This window comes from Mus pahari, chromosome 16 (assembly GCF_900095145.1).
Source record: "Mus pahari chromosome 16, PAHARI_EIJ_v1.1, whole genome shotgun sequence".
NCBI classification, from domain to species: Eukaryota; Metazoa; Chordata; class Mammalia; order Rodentia; family Muridae; genus Mus; species Mus pahari.
In genome coordinates, this window is record NC_034605.1 from 56,819,914 (window position 1) to 56,844,101 (window position 24,188).

General features: G+C 45.2%; 1 protein-coding gene across 3 annotated transcripts in view; it reads left to right on the forward strand.

The window, feature by feature from the left end:
• Positions 1-11,960: 11,960 nt before the first annotated feature.
• Sfxn1 (sideroflexin 1) overlaps positions 11,961-24,188 on the forward strand; it is a 34,871-nt gene continuing 22,643 nt past the window's right edge. The window contains exon 1 of one of the 3 annotated variants that reach the window (XM_021215567.2): positions 11,961-12,051. The gene's annotated coding sequence lies outside the window, so the exon portion shown is untranslated. Of the gene's footprint in view, positions 12,052-12,489; positions 12,583-17,005; positions 17,084-24,188 lie in introns of those variants that run through there. The other 2 variants (XM_029547562.1, XM_029547561.1) reach the window with 2 other exon arrangements.

Genomic DNA, 24,188 nt, shown 5'->3' on the forward strand with positions numbered 1-24,188 from the left:
AAACCCCTTAATTTTGAGAGATGCAGAATCAGTTTGGCCTAGGCTGCTTTGGGGGGTCAGGAGCATAGTTAATTCTTTATAAGAGATGCAACCACTGCAAATGTTACCATGCAGTCTGTAAATGTTTTTGAATGTGTTACTGGCAAGTTGCCTGTCCATGTGCTAAGACCACAGCAAACATCTCTAATCCAAGACTTTGTACTTCAGTGTTAAATGATAGCTACCTTTTGTACAGCATAGTACAGAACTGCGGTGCAGTTCATTTTTTGTTACTGTTAAAAAAGCAAAAGATGAGCTTACTAAAAACAAAAGAGAGGGAGACAGAGAGAGAGAGAGAGAGAGAGAGAGAGAGAGAACCTAAGCCAGGGCAAGAGAAATGTTAATTTACAAAAAAATTATTTACTCTGTGTTGAGAGAGATATTTTTGTAACAATATATGGACAGTATAGTAGCAGGAGTCTTTGCAAACATGTTGCTAAACTGGACTCTTCAGACTGGAAATGCCTGCTCTGTGGAGAAACTAAAGGTACAAGAATTTCCTCTGGGCCCAGAAGATACATGACTAACCCCAGAGGGATGCTTCAGTCTGGAAGTAATTCCCAGGCCAAGGCCCATCCTACTATTCTTTTTGGGGGGAGCTGTAGAACCTTAGGAGGCTGAATTTTGCTGAAGGAAGGAGGTCATTAGGAATGGGCCTTAAGGGCTTAAAACACTGCTTTTGCTTCAGGTCTGCTCTCGGCTTCCTGGTCCCTGAGACACAAGTAAGCAGCAGCCTCACATTCGTACTGCCAAGCCTTCCCACCGGGATGAACTACGTCCCCAAATACCTCAGGAATTTGATTACCGTGATTTTAAAAAATTTTAAAAAATTAACCAGCTGTGGTGGTTTGAATATGCTTGGCCCAGGGAGTGGTAGTATTAGGAGGTGTGGCCTTGTTGGAGTGGGTGTGGTCTTGTTGGAGTGGGTGTGGCCTTATTGGAGTAGGTGTGGTCTTGTTGGGGTAGGTGTATCACTGTGGGAGTGGGCTTTGAGAGCTTCCTCCTTGCTGCCTGAGGATGCCAGTCTTCTGTCTGCCTTCAGATCAAAATGTAGATTCTCAGCTCCTTCTATACCATGCCTGCCTGGAGGCTGCCAGGCTTCCATCATGATAATAGACTGAACCTCTGAACTTAGAAGCCATCTCCAATTAAATGTTGTCCTTTACAAGAGTTGCCTTGATCATGGTGTCTGTTCACAGCAGTAAAATCCTAAGACATCAGTGCAGAGACCTGCAGTGAATGGGCAGACCTAGGGTTGAAGACTGACGTCATTACCATCTACCTGTGAGAAGACAGGTTTCTTCATCCTTCTGGTACCTTTATTTATATCTGGAAAATGCTATTTACTACACAAGACCGTGAGAAGCAAATGAAGTTCTATCTATGGAACACCAAGGATGTAGGAAGTGGTTGGGAAATGTCATTTTCTAACACCTTGTCTTAGCAAAGGCTACTTTCAAGTGACCATTTGTTGAGATTGGGGCATCTGGCCTCTCTTTAATGAATACATTTTCTTGGTGATGATAAAGTAGCCTGCTAATCCTCGCTGTAGGGTAGAAATCTGATCTGAGGTTGAATAATCAGGTGCTTCCTCTGTGAGAAGGACAGGGGAGAAAGAAAAGTTTGACTGTCTGAGAAGCCATGTGTTCCACCAATATCACCTTGACCAGACTGCTTCCACTTCGAGAGTGGAAAGAGAGTTCTCATTAACAGGGTTCTGTGGTGGCTGGTAGTGACGAGTCCACCGTGACATAATGCACTTCGTGTTGCCAAAGTGTGTGCTTCAAGGATTAACATGGCAAGTTATTTTATCGCAACAATAAACAAAAAATGCACAGGCAGACGGATCTTTGGGATCAAGGCCAGCATAGTCTACAGAGTGAGTTCCAAAGCTACACAGAGAAACCATGTCTCAACCAACCAAACAAACAAAAGGATGTGGGAACTGAACCAGCCACTATGGTCTCCAGAGTGACATCCTGCCAGGTTTTGTTGTTGCCTTCCCCCTTGCTTTTCTGCTCCTCTGAAAGGCCTGGCGGGCCATCGCTCCTATCCAGCCTTTGAACGTCATCACCTGTACAATGAAGCCCTCTTGTGGCCTGAGGTATCTGGTGTGAGCTCCTGGGCTCACTCTCAGTGAAAGAGCATCAACTGAAAAAACTGGCAGCTAAAAGATGTGGCAGAAGCCACCAAGCAAGGAGCATTCTTAATTTACTCTTCTTCACAAGAAATAATAGCCGCCGTGTGCACTCTTCCCAGGTTCTTTTGACACCTGTGCCTGGTACCTCACTCCAGGCCACCTTGTCTGTTCAGTCCCTACACAGTTAAGATTTCTTAGATGTTACTCTTACAGTTTTGTTTGGGTTTCTCTGCTTTCCTGGATAACATGTATGCACACCCAAGGAACAAGTCAGAACCACGACTGGCAAAGTCCTGGGTTTTGGCCACGATGTAATATTCCATATGAATCTTGCCTGAATGGGAAGATCGGAAGAAGAAAGGGGGATGTGTTTGTCCAGAGGGGCAGAATGGAGTTGCCAGTTGCCTCCAGACTAGTCCTTTCTGACTGTACAGGCTACAACCTCTATTTGGTGAGGTGGAGATTAAGCTGTGTCAGTCCATCTTCTATTGCTACAATAAATAGGGACAATCCAGTTTTTTAAACAGGACAGAGATCTATTCATCTCACAGTCCTGGAGATTCGGGAGTATGGGGTACTTACCTGCTTGGCTCTCGGGAGGGCGTTTTCTGCTCTGTCACAATGTGACAATGTGTGAAGGTGGGAGAGTATGAAAGAAGAAAAGGTCCTGCGATGAGATAGGAAGTCAGAGAGCCAAGCCCCAGGCTTCTCTTTTCCATGTTCTCCTTTGCACAAACTGTTTCTCCAAGAGCCATATTAATCCTTCCCAGAGTGATGACCTAGGGCCTCAAATGGATTCAGACAAGGACTCAAAATTACTTTTTTTAAAAAATAGAATTTTTTGACTACTTGAAAGTGTGAAAAACAATTTATAAATTAAAACAAAGCAGCCTTCATATCAGCACATACTTTTCTTAAATCTATATTGAGTATATAATTACTGTATAAGATTTGATGGCAGGGCAAGAGGTCATTAAGTCAGGTTAAGAGTCATTAAAAGGTCATTAACTTACAAATTATAGAATGAATTAGTTGTGTTAAACTACATCGAAGCAAAGCCAGTTCCCAAAGGATGGGGATTTCTGAGTCAAAGCCAGTATAAAAATGCGTTATTTTCATTCCAGTGTGATGAATTCCATTATTACTGTTCAAATTGGTTAAATTGAAACACATACAAAACTAAAAACAAAACAAAACAAAAACCATGGAAAGTGAATATTGTTCTGTTAGCGCCCTCTATGGACCAACTCTGATGCAAATTTTATCAGCCTGTTTCAAACATGAAGACACTAATATTTATCAACTAGGCTGATGTCACTCACTAATAAGAGGTAAGACTGATGGGGGAAAACTGTCTTTCGCCATGGTCCTTTATTAATCTACACACACACACGGGTATTTATGACTTGATTGTAATTGCTATGAATTTCTTAAAAGAAAATATGAGAAAACACAACTAGGAATAACTTTGATTAGAGGGAACATTCAAAGCTCTGCACACCTGTAATAGGATCTCTAGTCGAAGACAAAAACAGGCTCAAAATATCACTTTGATGCTTTGGCCTATACAGGACAACAAAGGTGCCACGTCTCTGCCACAGGCATGGTGAAATTACAGCAGGAACTGAAGATGCTCATTCCAAGACTCTCCTGGCTTTCTCCCCTGTTCTTTAGAGGATCTGAGATACAAAGCACATTTTCCAGATTACTTTGCCATAGACCTGCTAGTTCTAGCTTGTCTTATCCATCATGAAACTGGGATGTGACCCTGAACAATCCAAATCCGATGTGAAGCTGTTCCCAAATGCAGGCTCACCAGGCCACCTGTGTGGCTGACAGGTCAGACACCTGGTGCTGAGTGGTGGTGGTGATATCGCCATTGTTTCCAAAAGGAAACAATGTATCAGATTGGATACAATATATCAGCTTGGATACAACTGTTTCTCACAACTCTTTGAACATAGTTCTTAGACATTATGCAGGTTTGCAAAATATATCCTTTCCCAAACTCCGTTGTATCTACCTTGAAAGAAGACTCTGCTGTTGCACTAGGGAACTCTGCAGGGCGGTACGGACTGGAGCCCACTAGACAAAACTTATGGATCTGTGTGTTCAAAATAAATGGCAGATCACGAGAACACGTCCACAGGGCCCTGAACATTCTAACATTAGAAGCCTCTGCAGCATGTACACACAGTGGGGGAGGAGGGGCGCGGGAAGAGTGGATCATATACGTAGCTGGCAGGCAGTATTATGACTAAAAAGGCTTCCAACTTTCAGGTTTACCTAGAGGACACTTTTAAAAAGTCAGACTCTTTCCCCAGTATTATGTAAATGAGCCAGCCACCTTTCAGCAAAGCTTAGACTACCATTGGAAATGTTGAGTACCTTAGACACAACCTAGGAAAACCCTTTGAAAATTGAGCTCCTTTAGCCTCCCCGCTTTGAGAGAAGGACTACTTTGATGTCTTTTTTTTTTTTTTCATTTTTTATTTATTATTATTTTCTTTATTTGCATTTCAAATGCTATCCTGAAAGTTCCCTATACCCCACCCCTGCCCCTGCTCCCCTACCCACCCACTCCCACTACTTGGCCCTGGCCTTCCCCTGTACTGGGTCATATAAAGTTTACAAGACCAAGGGGCCTCTCTTCCCAATGATGACTGATTAGGCCATCTTCTGCTACATATGCAGCTAGAGACTCGAGCTCAGGGGGTACTGGTTAGTTCATATTGTTGTTGCACCTACAGGGTTGCAGCCCCCTACAACTCCTTGGGTACTTTCTCTAGCTCCTCCATTGGGGGCCCTGTGTTCCATTTGATGTCTTTTAAAAGTTATTACTTCCTTTCTCTTCCTTATCTTTCTTAGCCAACCCAGTTCCTCAGGAGACTTCCCTACGCAGCAGACAAAATGAAGGAGTTGACCCCTCAGGCTTGACTTGGCCATGTAAGAAACATCTCCTGCACGTGTGGCTGCAATAGGGCAGGCAGGCAGCAATAACAGCAAGTCACATGCTGGCAGAGAAAAGCCTGAGCCAGGGTCTTAGCCCGGCTGCTGAAGGTGACTGACTTCGAGCCTGTCCCCTCCTTGGGCCTCTTCTCCGCCCTTTCAAAACCTGCTGCATGAAGTCATTGTTAGGACTGGACTGGGGAAATAAGAAACAGGAAGATGAGCAGAAAGATTCAGAAAGGCCACTGGGTCAGGGGCTCCTTCTCTCTGAGCATGTCCAGTCCCTGAGTAAAGTCTCTGTACTCCCTGGTTTTCTGAGAGAGCATTGCTTTGAGAGTGACTTCCTGCTCCTGTATCTGCTGCAGGTAATGAATTGCTCTCTGCCCTTCCATGCCATGGTTGTACTGACATTGGTTTTAGATTTACCAAGGTGGGACAGCCTGCCACCCATTATGTTTGGTAACAAAATGACTGATTGAATCTAAACAGCAAGTGGAGTGGAGCATCCTGCAAGGAATGCTTAGCAACAAATGCTTAGCCACAGACAAGGAAATCTGAAGTACATTTTACCTTAATTCTACCCAATTACATTAAGATTCATTTGATTGGGCAGAAAAGATGGCTCAGCTTGCTGCCAAGCTAGACAACTTAAGTTCAATTCCCAGTACCTGCATGGCAAGAGGAGAGCTCCAAATCCACTCTCCCAAGTTATCCTCTAATCTGCTCCACATGTGCCCTATGGCATACACACATGCTAATGTGGGCATACACACATACTCACACATATACACACACACAAATGTACACTCACAGACACACAGATACACACATATACTCATAAACATACATATACACAGATACACACAAACACATACATGCACACATACACATAAACATACAAAAAACATACATGCACAAACATACATACATACATACATACACAAACACACACACATAAACATACATGTACACAAAGACACACAAATACATACACCACCACACACACACACACCATGAACATCTATAATATTTTTTAAAAACATGTGTAGATTATCTCCTTCAGAGCCCATAGTGGGTAAGCATCAATTTCTTGGCAGAAACTCCATCAGTTTGGCCTCTGGCCTATCTAAGAGACACATTTATTCAAATCTAAGTTCTGCCACATGGCTGGTCACCTCAGCTCAGCATTCATTAATTTCCTTTCTGGAAATGGTCAAATAGAATGTGGGACTTCCAGTAGACAGGATTCTGGGATAAATCCAAGTGTGGGAGGATTTGCCCTGGGGCATGAAGAAGGACAGATGAATGAATGCTGAGCTGAGGTGACCAGCCATGTGGTAGAACTTAGATTAGAATAAATGGGATATTAGGTTATGAGCTAGTTAGAGAACGAACCAAAGCTTATGGCCAAGGTGTTGGTAAACATATTTGAGTACCAGAGTCATTACTTCAGGGAACTTATGCATGGGTGACAAAGCTCACAGTTACAGCAAGGAACAAACTAGTACCCAGAATCACAGGCCTAGTGTGTGACAACTTTGGGCTGTCTCACCTTTTGTTTAATAATAACCTAGTCGCCGGGCGGTGGTGGTGCACGCCTTTAATCCCAGCACTTGGGAAGCAGAGGCAGGCAGATTTCTGAGTTCGAAGCCAGCGTGGTCTACAAAGTGAGTTCCAGGACAGCCAGGGCTACACAGAGAAACCCTGTCTCGAAAAAACAAAAACAAAACAAAAACAAATAATAATAATAATAATAATAATAATAATAATAATAACTTAGTGGCCAGCACTCAAAATATTAGAAAATTTTGCATTAAAAATTCTGACTTATGCTTTGGTTGGAACAAATCAGAAGAAGTGACCGCATCAATCCCTTATACCCACTGTGACAATGTATTAAGCTAGGCAGACTCAGCCCTTGGGTGGTGGACATGCTGGGTGTGCCATCTTTATTTGGCTGAGCAACAGTTCCTCTGTGTCTCATGTTATCATGACCGTGCCCAGCCTCTGAGCCTTTGACCTCCAATCCATGATATTGATTAACTTTGTGCTTTATGCATGTTAATTAATATGAGAGCTATCCTGTGCTCCTATGGACATTTAACACAGTGAGGCAGACCTTTTTAAATTGTACCACAGACAACCTTCTAAGAAAGTCAAATTGCTTTAATTCAATGCATTTTAAAAAATGTTATAAACAATGTTTTGGTTATTACTGACTTAGCCTCATGTAGATTTTTCTTATAAGATTTACTTTCATTTTATATATATATAGCAAACTATGGGTCATTTATAGATACAAACATCATATATTTCTTTTAACAAGATCTCAAAATCATAAAAAAATCAAGTAATATTTTTAATGAGTTTTTATCATGTTTCATGCCAGAGACTTCATTATATATATTATATTATAGTAATATTAAGTCTGATAGCCATAGAGACTCCAAATTTAACAATTTTTGTTAGACCTTTTTATGAAAAACACTGATTCCATATTAATAATTTTATAGTGTATATGTGTATACCAACCTACATCTTAAAACATCTAACCTCATGGCCTCATCTATAACAAAATGCATAATCCATTAGCATTAGATTAACATAAGTTACAACATTATCATTCCTAGAGGAAAACATAACCTATCTCAACATTGACAAAACATACATATATTTTCTGTGAAGAAAAGCCAGAAATAGTGTAAAGCCACTTCTTCTTCTTCTTTTTTTTTTGGTGGTGGGGGGGCGGGTTTCGAGACAGAGTTTCTCTGTGTAGCCCTGGCTGTCCTGGAACTCATTCTGTAGACCAGGCTGGCCTCGAACTCAGAAATCCTCCTGCCTCTGCCTCCTGAGTGCTGGTAAAGCCACTTCTACACATAGACCAGTTCTTCAATCTTTTTTACCATGTTGAATAGCCATTTTACAACTAGAGAAAATTGCACATTACAGCACATGCCCAGCTCATAGTGGGCATCCAGTTATTGCCAGTCTCTTCCTATCTGTAAGGCTCTGCTGAATTGCTGGACCCAGAACCTTTAGGCTCCCCTATCACTTGAGGGAAAACATCCAACCAATCAACAAAGCAAAGGCAGAATCAGAGCTCAGCAACATCTTTGCTCAAAACAGCAGTCTTTGATGATGCTCAGAAATGTACCCTGACTAGTGCTGACTACAACTGCTTTGTTCACACTGTTCCCTGAATGGCTCAAAGTCCACATTCAAATGCAAAGTCCCCACAGCTCCCAGCAGGGTTAGAGAGGAAAACTTCCAAAGCCTTCTGTTTCTTTCTGTTTCAATGCCAAACAAAGGCCCCTCAGTCCCAGGAAAGCTACTGCCCTGGGGGAAAACAAAACAAATAAACAATAATGACAAAACACCAATGGTGCAAACACCTGAAGACACCCACTTTCTCTTTTAATGCCTCCTCTCATTTCCTCCTCCTTTATCCACCCATGCCTTCTCCTTTTTTCAGTAGTTCTATTTGCCTTGGATTTTGCCATGAATTCCCAGTCAACCAGGTCTGGAAATCCAGCTCAAAAGATGCATGGGGTGAAGGGTTGTGGTGGTTTGAATATGCATGGCCCAGACAGTAGCACTATTAGGAGGTGTGGCCTTGGTGAAGAAAGTGTGTTATTGTGGGGGGTGGCTTGAAGACCCTCCTTCTAGCTGCTCGGAAGACAGTCATCTCCTGGCTGCAAGATGTAGAACTCTCAGCTTCTCCAGCACCATGTCTGCCTGCACGTTGCCATGCTTCCCACCATGAGCCTCAATGAAATGTTTGCCTTTGTAAGAGTTGCCTTGGTATCTCTTCATAGCAATAAAGCCCAAACTAAGACAGGAAAGGAGAGATTTCTTGTCCCTGTAACTAGAAGCCCAGGGTTGGCTTCAGGATTGGCTAGGCTCAAGGTCTGACATGTCCTCCAAACTATCTTTCTGCTAATTCACTCCTGCAAACTGGCAAAAGCGGGTTACTTGGCTCCTTTGACTGGAATCCTCAATCTGTGTTCATGTGTGTGGCAAAGGAACTAGAGAGGATTAATGTCTCTTTTCCAGTGTTTACAAATTCAAGCAAGGAGTCTGGGCCATGCACCTGTAATTGAGGCAGGTCTAAGAGGATAAGTGATCATCAGATCAAATGGAAGGAGGGAGAGGGTCTATTCCCAAGAGAAAGGGGGCAAAGACATGTATAATAGAATTTGGAGGACACCCAAGTCCTCACCTGCACAATGGTGCTTGACAGCTTCTGACCACAGGGGTGTGATCTTTTCCTCCCGATGGTTTTGCCACTTGCTTAGACCCACAGATTGCAGCAGAAATGCAAATGTGCCTGTTCTAAGTCTTGGCCTCTGCTATCTTCCTTCCCATCTGTTTCCTTGCTATGCAAACATGCCCAGCACAGCCCATGGGCAAAAAGAAACCAGAGCAGAGTGGAGTCAGCCCACTGTTGTACCTATGGCCTCCCTCAGATGCAGAGATGAGCACAGCCATCAGTCATCTAGGGATGAAGGATAAACTAGCAGAGAGCAGCCCAAAGAGGCAGAAACGCCCAGCCAGCACAGGGACTCAGAAACAGAACACACTGTTACAGTTGTACTGCCTGGGGTTTTAGAGTTAGGATATGTGGTTACTGTAGCAACAGAAAGCAGATACGTTATATCTACTATGCCTTCTGCTTTGCTGCCAACCCAGTGACTTGCATAGCCCTCCGTTACAAATACTGTTGCAAAGATGTTAAGTTAGATACTCTACTGTTGCAAAGTACACAGTGGATTGATACATTTCACACACGAGCTCTTTGTAGAGTCCTTTTGTGTTTTGTTGGTTGTCTTAGTTAGAGTTACTAGTGCTGTGATGAAACAAAGCAAGTTGGGGAGATACAGGTTTATTTGGCTTACACTTCACTGTTCATCACCTAAGGAAGTCAAGGACAGGAACTCAAATAGGGCAGGAACCTAGAGGCAGGAGCTGATGCAGACAGAGGCCATGGAGGGGTGCTGCTTACTGGGTCGGTCCTCATGTCTTGTTCAGCCTGCTTTCTTATAGAACCTAGGGCCAGATGCCCATGAGTGGCATGACTCACAATGGGAGGGCCCTCCCTCCCCCATCAATAACTAATTAAGAAATTAATTTATGCCACCAGCTTGCTTACAGCCTGATATTATAGAGGCATTTTCTCAACTAAGACTCCTCCTCTCTGCTGACTCTAACATGTGTCAAGTTGATTAGAAAACCAGCCAGGACACTGGGTCTTTGCTTTCTCTCTCAATCCTTTTTCAGTCTCTTTCAGAATCAGACTGATTCACACATGGAAGTTCTGAGAATAATGAATACCATTGAAAATTTCTGAGAAACATTGCTCAAGGTTTTGTTCTCCCTGTTTGTTTCATGAATTCAGTTGCAATTGAGTTAGTTTTATGTTGTCTAAGGCAGTAGTATATCCTACTGCCTTGTGATGCAGTATATTCAGGAGCCACATGTGTGGTGGGGGATTGGTGGGCAGTAAAAGAATTAGTGCAAGCCAGTGCTAAGTAGAAAGGAACATGTTTAACAAGCACAGGACAACAGGACAAAGCAGTAACAGACAAACTTTCTTCTTGGCTTAGACCAGTTTTTAATGTGGGGCTGTCTTCGTTTCTTTTTCTGTTGCTGTGATAGAACATCCAGACAGAAGTCACCCAAGGGAGGGAGGGGTTTCTTTTAGGTCATCATTGGAAAGCACAGTCCATCATCCAGGGGAAGTCAGGGTAGCTGGAGCTTGGAGCAGTGGGTCACATGGCATTCAGTAGGCTCCAAGGCAACAGCTCTTTTAGAGTAGCTAATTTGATCAATGTGGCCTTGGTCACATCATCCACACTTAGAAGGAACACCGCTTTTCTTTACAATGTTATTAGAGCCTTCTTGGGCCAGTCTCTTACAGTGGAAGCCCCTAACAGAAGCCTGATCCTCTCTCTCTCTCTCTCTCTCTCTCTCTCTCTCTCTCTCTCTCTCTCTTTCTCTCTCGACCTTTTTCAGCCTGGTCTGGCATGTCTGATTGGCTAGATAGAGTGCCTCATTGATTCTGGTACAGACAGATCCTTTTGTTTTTACCATTCCTCTGTGCTAAAGTTTGTAACTGTAGGACAATCCACTCCTTCAAAGTGTTTTAGCTGTTTTGGGCTCTTTGTTTTCTCATATACATTTTACAGTCACCTTGTTGGGATACAGACAGACAGACACACTCAACGTGCACGCGCACGCGCGCGTGCACACACAGAGAGAGAGAGAGAGAGAGAGAGAGAGCGAGCTTGTAGAGGTTATTTGGGGGAGAATTTCTGTCTTTAAAAAATGGGATTTATCTACCTGTGCAGAAATGCAATTCGTTATTTGTTGTATTGTGCTGGCCTTCAGAATGCATCCAAGATTCTACGCTTCTCTCCACATCGTCCAACCTGGTCTAACCAGGTCCAACCTGGCTAAGCTCGTGACCTCTGGTCTGCACCTCCCCTATGGTCCCATCTCTGTCCAGCAGCCAGTGACTCTTTTGAAGGTGGCACTTGTATTGTCTAGTTTTTCTTAGAGCGCTGACTGTGTCAAGCTCCCCATTGAATGAAGCATTAGCTCAAATGAATGGAGGAGCAATGATGATGGGTGGTCTTCTAAAAGAAACCAATTTGAAAAACAGTGGCATTGCCCCAAGCCGCAGCGTTCTCAGTGAGGCCAGAAGCAGAAGCGCAGGCACAAGGGGCGTGCGCAGACTACGGAGCTCAGCAACCAAAGCTGTGAGTGACACAGAGGCAGAGGCAGGAACCTATGGGCGGGGCCGCGCGTCGTGAGCGCGCGTCGTGGCCGCGCTCCTGGGGGCGGCGCGCGGGGCCGTGGCGCTTCCGGCAGCGGGAGGCGGCGCCGAACGGGACCGAGCGGCGCGGGTGGCGGCCGGGGAGGCGGTGAGTGGCGGGGGGCTGCGGAGCGCGCGCGGGGAGCCGGGGGCGCGCGGGATGGCGCGGTCTCGGGGGCTGCTGGGGACCCAGCAGGATCCGCAGTGCGCGCTGGGGTATGCCTGGGGCGGGTACCTACGCCCGAGATCTCGTGGGTCCACAGCTCCAGACTGGGGCTAAGGAGGCCTCAGCGTGGAACTGATCTCGAGGAACTGATGTGAATGGGGAGCATCACGCACCATGCCACGCGTCCCTAGCCACCGCGTGACGAAACATGCTGGGTGCAGGCGGCCAAGATGGCTGCCAGGGGACTGTCTCCACGAGGATGGGCGCGCGCAATTGCCAGGTGACCAGGTGGCTCTTAGTAGCTGGGACCCGAAGGTCGGCATGGAGACCACCTGGTGGCCGACCTCCAGCTCTTAATCTCTTCAAGGGACCGAAGTGTCCCAGGTAGAACCATGGGACCCGCACCCTCAGCATCGTGTTCCTACTGATCATCTCAGGTTCAACCGCCTCCAGAATGACAATGACCACACTAAGGTCTGTGCCTCCGGGGTTAGATCTCTGACTTTTGTGTTCATCCAATACTGCCAAATCCATAATCCATATTTGAAAACCGAGGCATTAGAAGTTGAATAACTTGCCTAAAGTGTCACAGCTGGCCAGGGGGAGAACCAGGCAATCCGAGTATATATATACTGTTTCCACCTGTGTGCCCTCAGTGACGATGTGACAATTGAGAGACCTCGTGGAAAAGCGTAGTTCTGCTGGACTTCAGAGTTTGGGCCTTTACCCAGGACACTTTCTTTTTAGTTTTCTCACACTCCTGATCCCTCCTCTGCTGCACTTACTTTGGGTGCCTCTAGCCAGCAGCTCTCAACTGTGGTCACATATCAGTGGTTATGGAATGGCAACGAAATAATTTTATAGTTGGAGGAATCACTAAACCATGAGATGCTGTATTAAAGGCTACAGCATTAGGAAGGTTGAAAAGCACTGCCAAGATTTTTCTCTCAGTCCTTGTTCCAGGCAGAGGCGGGAGTAGGGAGGCGATCACTGAGGTAAAGAAGAGGACTTTGTGGCTCTTAGAATGTTGGACTCAGGCTTGCTGTGTGAAGGAGAGCTGTTTAGAGGGCAAATGGAAGTTCATCAGGAAGTCCCAGTACCTCAGGACATCCCTCCCTCCCCCCCCCCAGGACTGAGGTTGTCACATTCACAGCAATGACAGTGCTTGGGAAGAGTTTGTTAATTCCCACCCAGCTCTGATAAGGAATTGCTCCATCTGTGTACTCAAGGGTGCAGCCAAAGGTCTGCAGAATGGAGAGTTGCACTTCGTTTTCTATAAATGTTTGGTGAAACCACCCGGGGTGTGCAGCAAAAGCTGACTGAGAGGAAACATCCCCTTTCCCCTCCTAACTTTCTGCCAAGAAAGCTGTGACAGCCAGGCCAAAAGGACTCATAAAGCAGTGGGGCCACTTTCTCTTTTATCTAAGTGCGCTCTCTCTCTCTCTCTCTCTCTCTCTCTCTCTCTCTCTCTCTCTCTCTGTGTGTGTGTGTGTGTGTGTGTGTGTGTGTGTGTGTGTGTGTGTGTGGTATATGTGTAGTATATGTCTGTGTGCAAGTGTTCTTTAGAGGCCAGAAGAGGGCATCAGCTCCCCCTAGAATTGGAGTTGCCCACAGCGGCAAACTGCCAGATGTGGCAAATTCAGGTCCTCTGAAAGAGTAACAAGTTAACCTAGCCATCTTGCAGACCCTTTTGTGACTCCTGCTGCCTGAAAATGAAACAAAGTATCCCTGCAGAGATGGCAGCTTTAGTTGGACAAACATCCCTGCAGAGATGGCAGCTTGAGTTGGACAAACATCCCTGCAGAGATGGCAGCTTTAGTTGGACAAACATCCCTGCAGAGATGGCAGCTTTAGTTGGACAAACAAGGTGCCTTTAGCTGTGTGGAGTTGTGGAAAAGGTGGTTTGGATTTCAAGGTAAGAAATCTAGAATAGTCTGAAATAATCTGTTTCTTTCCTTTTTTTTCTTTGCTAGTTATTCATTTGAAAGTAAAAACTCATTGTTGCCGGGCAGTGGTGGTGCATACCTTTGACCCCAGCACTCGGGAGGCAGAAGCAGATTTCTGAGTTTGAGGCCAGCCTGGTCTACAAAGTGAGTTCCAGGACAGCCATGGCTATACAGAGATACCCTGTCTCGAAAAAAAGAAAAAAGAAAGAAAGAAAGAAAGAAAGAAAGAAAGAAAGAAAGAAAGAAAGAAAGAAAGAAAGAAAGAAAAAACTTATTGTTAAGACTCTATCATGTAAACTTTATATATCACTTAGTGAGGGGTGGGGGAGGGAGAGAACATCCAGGTCCTTCATCTGTACAAAGTTCAAATTTATTGTTTAGTTGACACTATTAATTTGTAACATAATTTTATAGACTTTATTATGTGTAATCTATGAGTTGATTTTTTTTTTTTTCCTGGAGCTGAGGACTAAATTCAGGGCCTTGTACTTGCTAAACAAGCCTTCTACCGCTGAGATAAACTCCCAACCCCGAGTTGATTGTTTTGGATGGCAAATCATTGGACTGAATATGTCTGAAATATTCTGTTCCTTGTTGGGTAGTATGTTATCATTTTTGCAGGCTAATGCTACCATCTCAAAGGGAAGTCAATACAAATTTTATTTGGTTTCACCGTGTTCTGAGTGACTGATATGTATGTATTCATGTACATATGTAATAACAGAACTGCCCAGGCTGTCACTTAGAACATGGAGAGAACCTCAGGAGGCCATGATGATTTAACATGCTGCATGGAAAACCTAGTATCTGAACCTGAGGAGCCCCAAACAGTGGACCACAGTAGTACTATTAGGCTACTTCTCACCTACCTAGCCCCGGAGGAGCCAAACTGGACAGTTAACCCCACCTCCCTTTCAGTACAGGGGCTGGAGCCAGGGCGGGTGCTCAGCCACTGAACAGTGGCCCAGTCCTGAACCTTTGCTTAGCTCCTCCAAAGTACAGTTGTTTCAACCAACAACCTGCTTCCCAGTTTAATAATATAATCACCATTGTTAGTCGTTATATTTAATAATATAATTACCATTGTTAGCCAGGGTTAAAGGTTTGTCACCAGTCGCTGAGGAAGTTCATTCCATGTTCATTGTCTGTGAAATCAGAGAATTCCTTTTTAAAACCAATAATCGAACATAGTCTGGCATATATCTAAAGGTTTGAAATTTGGTTTATTTTGAAGAACGCTTTTTCTGCTTAGACACGTGTGAGGATCTCTGGAGAGCGAGTGCAGTCCCCCACCTCTCCCCATTCTCTGCCAGCCACTGCCAGTGAGGACAGCCACTTCCGCTCTCCAACATAGCTTGCTTGGTGACATTACCATTGCCACTTTTCATTTTTGAGATGAATAACACTTCCCACGTTGCAGTCCTACCGGCTCTGTGAAATCGCTCCAGTGTCCGGTTTCTTCATCAGGAAAATGAAATGTGGGATGAAAAGTAATTCCTGTGCTGTGGGGTTGTAGAGTCCATGCTCCCATCCACGTCATGTTTGCTTGGCTCAGTTCCCACTCTGTTGGTTGTCAGAGTTGATTTGACTCCCAGGGTAGGTGACAAACTGGGAATCCTCTCTAGCCAGGAGCTAGCCTGGAAAAACAGGCCAGTCACAGGAGGTACAATGAGCTGGGACATCACTGAAATATTTAGACTGCTCTAGCTCGGGCCTTAAAAGTCTTCTATAAGTCTGGGACACTTGGTTTTTATTTTAATTTTTTTCCAACTGTGTTTCCCAGCTTGCCTGATCTTAGGATATTCCCAGTGTACCTCTGACAAACTAGTTTTACCTCAGCTCTGTCCTGTCAGACTCTCTACATCCATGCTGTCCCCGAGTTACAGGCATTTCTCAAGGGGGCAATGATGTTGGCAGCAAGTGACTTTGGTTCGCATCTGGGCACTGCCGGAGTAAAGTTAATGAACTGCCTTCCTGTGCCCCATGAGGGTAGTGATGGTTCTATAGTTTAGATGGGGATGCTGTCTTAGGGTTTTACTGCTGGGAAAAGACACCATGACCAAGGCAACACTTATAAGGACAACATTTAATTGGGGCTGGCTTACAGGTTCAGAGGTTCAGTCCATTATCACCAAGGCAGGAACATGGCAGTGTCCTGGCAGTCATGGTGCAGGAGGAGCTGAGAGTTCTACATCTTCATGTAAAGGCCACTAGCAGAATACTGACTTCCAGGCAGCTAGGAAGAGGCTCTTAAGCCACACCCACAGCGACACGCCTACTCCTACAAGGCCACACCTCCTAATATGGCCACTCCCTGGGCTACACATATACAAACCATCACAGATGGGAGGATAGCTTTTGGAGTAAGTGGTTAGCAAATATTAGTACTTACTGGTAGCCAGAGGTCCCCATTTATAAATGTTTTAAAGATGTTGAATAGCATACATCAGGCCTCCAAGTAGTTGGCAGAGCTGAGATTTGAGCTCAGGTTTGCTCTACCCACAAGCATAAGTTTCCGCCTTTAGCCTGGCAGCAGCTCTCACGCATGCCCCACCCCCCTCATCTAGAACTACAGAACAGCTGGCAGAGGTGGGTATGGCATCTCAAGTCAATTCAAGTGACCAGCCCACTGGTTGACAGTGCCCAGTCATAACAAACTTAACCTGGAGTCGGGGAGGTGGACGTGTGAAGGAAGGACCCCAGGGCCTGGGTCAAGGGCTGGTCCTTCCCCTTCCCCAGCTGTATGCTGCCTGTGGCACAAGGAGGATCCTTCCCGATGGGGAAGGCGGCGGTATTCTCACCGAATTGCTCATGAAGACTGGGACATGTAGTGTAAGCACGAGCAATCTGGTTCCCCTGTTACCTAGTGAGGTTAAGAACAGGAGGCGGGGTGACAGGAACAAATGAACTCTACTGGCAGCAAGCTGGTGAGTTGGAAGGCAGAGGAGTTCCACACTCAGTCCTTCATGCCAGGGGCTGCGGATACAAAACTCACTTGGCATTCCTAAGGGGTCTAATTTTAGAGCCAGGTGAGTGCCCAAGTGGCCACTAATTCTTCCAGTAGCCAGTTTTCTTATTGTGGTTTCTGAATTGTCTCCTAGTCCTCAGGGAGCCCCGAAGCTTGAGGGGTCCCATAACATCTAAAGAAACATGGTCAGGGCGGATAGGGAGTGTTTTGGGTTTTTTGTTGTTGTTGTTGTTGTTGTTGTTTTGGGTTTTTTTTGTTGTGTGTTTGTTTGTTTTGTAGTTTCTTGTTTTCAGGTAAGAATCATTTTCTTGGTTAATTATAATTTCTTTGGAGAGAATAGTCTTCGCAGGCTTCTAAGTTCCAGGAGCAAGTTAATTCAGTCATTGCTTCAGTTACCACAGGCAGTGCTGGGAGAGAGCTGACCCAGCCATTGGCCTTACAATGTAATGTGCTGAGGATAGACTGGTTTCCTGTGCTCCTCATTGTGATTTGCATGTGACTTCGCTGCTGTGATTCTTCCCCCCCCCCCCAGACAGGGTTTCTCTTTGTAGCCCTGGCTGTTCTAGAACTCACTCTGTAGACCAGGCTGGCCTTGAACTCAGAAATCCGCCTGCCTCTGCCTCCCAAGTGCTGGGATTAAAGGCGTGCGCCACCACTGCCTGGAAGCTGTTGTGAATTTTAAAGCAGTTTGAGTCCATTGAAATAAGGAGTACCTTTGACCAGTGTGTGGATTTGAACACCCGTCAATGTGATCCCAGTCTCAGATAGGGTTTTTTGGGTAACTGGTCTTACAATGCCCCTTCAGCAGACGTGGATGAGGCCTGTGCATAGACAGCTTGCTGTGTGAAGAGGCCTGTGCATAGACGACAGCTTGCTGTGTGAAGGGTCCCTGCATGTGCATTTGAAGAGATTAATGTAGGATATGTTCCATTATAACCTGTTTGCTTTTCCTCCTGATGTTTTGCATGTTAAGAACACTGGACCCGAGCCTAAGCCAGTGAAACTGCCTTAGTGTGCACTGATTGTGTTTGTTAACCATGCTTGTTAATAAATGTCTACAGAGACCAGAGGAATGGGTTCTGATGAAGCACCCTGAGCCTTGGCCAAGAGATAAAATATTAGCACTAACAGCGTGTTCGTGTCCCCTTAGAAAACTGTTACAAGGCCTGGCACAATGATTCAACGGGTACCTGGTGCTTAGCCTGATGGCCTGAAGTAGATCGCCAAGATCTCCACCTTCAGGAGAACCAACTATTGCAAGTTATCCTCTGACTTGTGTGCCATGACACCCACGCACACTTGTGCACATGCGCATTTACACACACACACACACACACACACACGCAAGCGCACACACATACACACATATACATGCAAAATGGATAAACTAAAAAATGGTTGCCTCTATGAATAAGAAAGAGAGCTTATTATGGGTGGTCTCTGCCAATACCAGGAACAGCAGGGCAATGATCCGCGTGAGCCGAGAGGGAAATCTGGTTCAATGCAGCTCAGTACTCAGGGTTCAAAGTTTGTGGGTCTGATGCCAGGCAATTTGTTTCAGGCATATTTAAGCACCGTACGATTGTCCTGGTGACAATCATCTCAATCCCGTGTGCGCAACAAAACTTAAGGCATGGAAAGACTACATCAAGATTCTTTGTAAAGCAATTATGACATCTTCCATAAAGATGAGTTCTATAGATTGCGTGTGCCATCGTAAAGGTTAGGGGTGGAGGAGTGGGGAGAGTCTGGTGTGGTCTCAGTCATTCAGATAGTGCAAAGGTCTCCAGGCCATAAACCACCTTTCTGCCTTCCGGACAGAAAACAGGTCCTCCTGTCCCTTCTTTTGAAGAGACAACTGCGTGTTTAACATTCCTGGCTTTTCCTAGTGCTTCTCTGTGAGCACAAAGACCTCCGTGCCTCCTACAACTTAGCTCTCGCAGAGCACCTGGGTTCAATTCCCAGCACCCATAACGGCAGCTCACAACCATCTGTAATTCCAGTTCCAAAAGCAGCATAATGCTACAATATTAATGCTCCTAGTGGCTGACATCCTAAATTGTTTATGAGACTGAGAAAGAATGGTTTGTAAAAGCTAATGATTATTCATAGATAAAGAGCTTGAAATCATGTTGCTTCTTAGTAAACTATAGAAAATGCTTTACATCTCTTTGGTTGGTTGATTGGTTGGTTAGTTGGTTGGTTTCTTATAAAAGTGGGTGTTTTTAAAAGGCTAGGTGCTAAATGTAAGGATTAACATCACTCATAAAAGATCCTTTAATAGGAATTAATACCTCAACTGACCAGTGCTATCAGGCCTCAGTGGGACAGACTCGATTCAAAACTAACCCCCAGCTGGCCAGGGGCTACAGTTCAGTTTATGAAATGCACAGGGAGAACTCTTGCCCCAAGTCTTTCTTCTGGTGTATCTGCTGCAGGCAGGCTAGCGTGGTTGTGGCACTAATTCCCTTCAGATATGGAGCATGAGAAATCTCCCAGTGTGCTACGTGAACCCCAGTACCGCTCACCATCAGCTGGTGGTGCTGTGGGTGCCTCCTGGCTGCTCTATTGAGTGCCAGTGGCATGGGGTGTGGCCCTGATGCTCCTGCCTCCAGTGTGCCAAAGCTGAGATGTTCTTGAACGTTCTTTGCTATTGTCTGCAATGTGTTGTTTTGAGCTATGGCATTTTTCGTTACCCGTGCCTCCGTCTGCCGTTTGGAAAGTGTGAATCTCCTTGAACTCTCTGTGGCCAGGTGGGCATCCACACCGTCCCAGGATTGGTGTGAGACTGAGCCACAGAAGGCTTTTCTGCAGGCAGACAGCAGCCTCCCTCAGCTAACTCAGCTGTTGGAGAACCCACATCACTGATTATCACAAATCTCTTCTTTCCTGGCTCAAGAATACTCCACTAAAAAGTAGTTTGAACTCTGCCCAGTCTCAACCTTCAGGACAGACAAGCCTTTTAGTACAGCCATTGGACGCCTGCTCTCCACATGTTAACCAATCCGTCCCGTTACTTTACCTAGCCACCAACCACCACAACCTCACTTCTCAAAAGTTGTGTGTGTGGTATTCCCTGTCAGGATGATCAGTCTGTGCCAAGAGGGCATCCCATCTCTGTATGTCACTCAAGCCGCTGGGACCCTGTGCCACCACCATCCAGCTGCAGCAGGACCTGAAACAAACAAAATGGGCAGCAGGAGGAAGGCGGTGTGCCCACAGTCCCATGCAGCAGCCCCTTCCTTGGCCCACTCTTTACCCACAGTGAAGCTGCCAGGCATCATCTCAGCCTTGCTTCCTCCACCTGACACACACATGGTGCCTGAGTACCAAGTTCAAGAACAGCCCTGTTCCTGCCCATGGCTGACCCAAGTGAACTTGGGGGTCAGGGTGGGGCTGGGAGGAGGTAGGCTTTTCGGTTTCCTTTTTGTTTTTTGTTTTGTTTTGTTTGAGGGTGTTTTGTTTTGTTTTGTATTGTTTTAAATAAAACTAATTAGTTCCTGAAGAAAATGAAAGTGGAGAAAAGTGAAAGCACTGCTTGCCGATGGAGATTGATACTTTAAAAAGGGTTTGGGTAGTTGACCATAGTAAATAGTTATATTGTATCTGGTTCTCTATCAGCCTTGTCAGTCAAGATGCTGGTGGGAAGCACAGGTTACTGCATCCAGTTTGTGAGGGTAGAAAGCCACTTAGACTCACAGTGAGGGAATGGAGCCCTGTTTGTTCCCTTTGTCACACTAACAAACCACACATTTAGTACCTAAAACAAGTTTATTTATTCTCTTAGTGTGCTGGAGGTCAGAAGCCAGACTGGGGCAGACTTGCCCCCTGGGAAGAGTCCCATTTCCTTTCCAGCCACTGGAAGCCCCTGCGCTGCTCAGCTGTCCACCCAGCCTCACTTCAGCTTGTGACTCTGGACCTACTCAGATAATCACAGGATCTGGAGCTGAAATCCCTTAGCCAAGCCTCAGGACTGTGAATGCAGCATTTCCTCAGCTCCTGGGCACCGTACTGTGTGCACTTGGGAGACCACAAGGACAAGACCTTCCATGGGGCTTTGTGGCTTCTAAGGTCTGACAGTTTAGCCTGGAGTGTGAAGGTCTCTGTGCAGGCAAAGCTGCCTTGCTTCCTTCCTCCGTAGGTTTGGAATAGCCTCTGGAAATCTTTCCTCATCTGTTAGAAGTCTATACTGTGTAGAAAGGACTCCGCTGTTGTGGAAAATGAGTTGGCTTGTTTCAGCACTGGCCTGAGGAGGGAGCACATGCTCTCAAGCATCCAGGGTAGCCCTGGGTTTAATAGAAAAATGTTCATTTCCCGACCCACCTTTGTTCCATAGAAGGGATATTTCACAAGGCCTCTGTCTGCAGTGTTCCTGTGGCTCTGTTGGGCTATGCTCTATGAAGTTAGGACATCCACTGCACTAGAAGTTTCTTTCCAAGAAGTTCTCTTTCTTATTTAAAGAGAAAAGGGGACCTCAGAGACTCCATCCAGTACTCTATAGATAGTAACTGATTTTATCCTTAAAGGAAAAAAAAAAAGCTAAAGAGACTAGAGAGAAAAAGTGGTGTGCTGGAGTCCCCTCTCCTCCTCAGCCATGTCCCCTGACAGAGAGTGTTTCCTTCCCTTGGGTCTCGGTTTTCCTGTCTGTATGATGAGCTTGGGTAGCTCAGTTGTAAGGTCCTGTGTAGTTCTTCTGCAACACTACCACAAAGTATCCACTAATGACATAGTGTTGGCTACAACTTAGCCAAAATGGTGCTTGTACTTAACACATTGGACAAAGTTTGTTGTTAAGAACTGGCACATGCCTTTAATCCCAGCACTTGTGAGGCAGAAGCAGGCGGATTTCTGAGTTCAAGGCCAGCCTGACCTACAGAGTGAGTTCCAGGACAGTCGGGGCTACACAGAGAAACCCTGCATCGAAAAACAAAACAAACAAACAAACAAACAAAAAACTGGAATTCTCTGAAAGCTACATTTAAAATGTTGCCTTGTTACCTCTATTAAGCATAAAAGAGAAAGAATGCTCTTGAGAAAAACTGTGTCCCCTGGGGAAGAGAGTTTCCCCCAGTCTGAGGAACATCACAGGGCAGGCAGGGAGAGAGCATCCACCATGGAGCCTAGTGTAGAGCATGGTCCAGTGCCCACCCATTGAGCTGAAGGTTTGCTCGACCACCTGTGGAGTCACATGTCCAGGCAGCCTCTGCCAGGCCTAGTGTGTGAGAATCTCTAGAAGGCCTGTGTGTGTTTTTAAAAGCTCTCCTCCACCCGATGTATCCTGTGGTTTAGAGCTTCTGTCTTTGCCAGTGCTGTTGTAGGAACAAACTGAGCCTTTGATGTGATGTACCTTTGCTTCTGAGTTGCTCTGGGCTTACTGAACCATCCCTTCCATCTTTAGCTGTATCTCTTACAGTAGTTATCAACTACTACTACTACTACTACTACTACTACTGCTACTACTGCTGCTGCTGCTGCTACTACTTGCCTAATCAGTAGAGATTCCTTAATAACCGTCATCTCCACACAGGCACTGAAGGCAGTCAGACCAGCTGGAGGTGCAGACAACCTCTGGGTTCCCCTCCGTTATGTAGGGTGCCGAGATGGCTCCCCTCTGTGGGTGAGTCTGGAAGCATCCCTGCATATAAACTGGAGTTTTTATTTACTGTTTGTGGGCTAATCCATGTTTCCACACAGTGACTCAGCCTTTGGATGTCCACGAGTTCCATTTACCTGTTAACTCCCAATGATCAATCGTGACCCAAAAACATTGAATGGGAAATTTCAAAAACAGTAAGATATTTTGAGAGAGAACACAGTCCTACTTTTATCTGGGTCTGCTGTCCCAGCCTGTTTTATCAATAGCTAGATTTTACTCTATCACTTCACCGCTGGCTGTAGCGCTTCAGGCTTGGGTGCCTGGCTGACATGGTCAATTTTGACCCAGTGGTCAGTGATGAATTATTATGGACAAAGGATAGGGTGACCTAGCATTTGCATCTGATGCCTTAGTGGTCGCTAGAATTCATGAAATGCTAAACAAAGCTATAGTTAGAACTAATGTTAGAAATGGAAATTAAAAAGTATAAGAAGATTACATGAGTCCTCTCTAGTGATTGGATCCTTTGACCCACCATCACCAGAGAATTCATCCAAGAGAATCACCAGATATGACAGAAGAGAGCCCCAGACAGGCTGTGGTGTTATGTGTAACAGAGAGCTAACACAAAGCAAGACTAAAGGGGTTATTGTGAGTCCACAGTGAAGAGCTGACACCTCTGGAGGATTTTTATGAAACAAAGTAAATATCCAAGAAAGGGGTGGAAAGATTGTAAGAGCCATCAGGGGTGGGATGTGCTGGGCTGAGGTGGAATAAACCTGCAGGGAAATGGATGTAATGGGCAAATTGCATCCACTTACTCTCAACAAGTATGGGCTGCCCGAATGAGACCATGTCAGTCAACATTCCAGATGAGGGAAGGACTTGTCAGCTGCTGAGAGAAGGAGGTTTCTTCAGGGTGAACCATCTGATAGGCTGCCCATGCCAAAGTGGTTCATACTACACCTATGTACATACTTGGACTTGAGCTATGTATATGTGTATATATACATATATATGAATATGTAACATACTTATATATATGTATATATATCACATACACACATATATGACATATTAGAAGAACAGGTCATAAATTTGAGAGGGGGATGTAGAATGGACACAGGACAGTTTGGAGAGGGATAGATACAATTAAAACATTATATTCATGTTTGGAATTCTAAAATAAATAATAAAATTTAAAAGATAGCACATCAAATCTTTATATACTTGTAGAAGTTCTCAGGAAAGGAATATCTGAAGACAGTGTCAATTATGACTGAGAGGCTGGATCGTGGGAAAATTACTTTATTTGCATAGTAAGGTGGTGGTTTTCTGCAAGCCAGAAGCATATAGCATAACACTATAGAGCAGTTCTGAAGTAAGTAATATTATTCAGAAGTAAATGAGCAAATAGTCATGGACCAGAGAGCAGGCATGCTCTAATGGAAGGGGAGCAGGATGCTCTAAGGGATGGGGAGCAGGATGCTCTAAGGGAAGGGGAGCAGGCATGCTCTAAGGGAAGGGGAGCAGGATGCTCTAAGGGAAGGGGAGCAGGATGCTCTAAGGG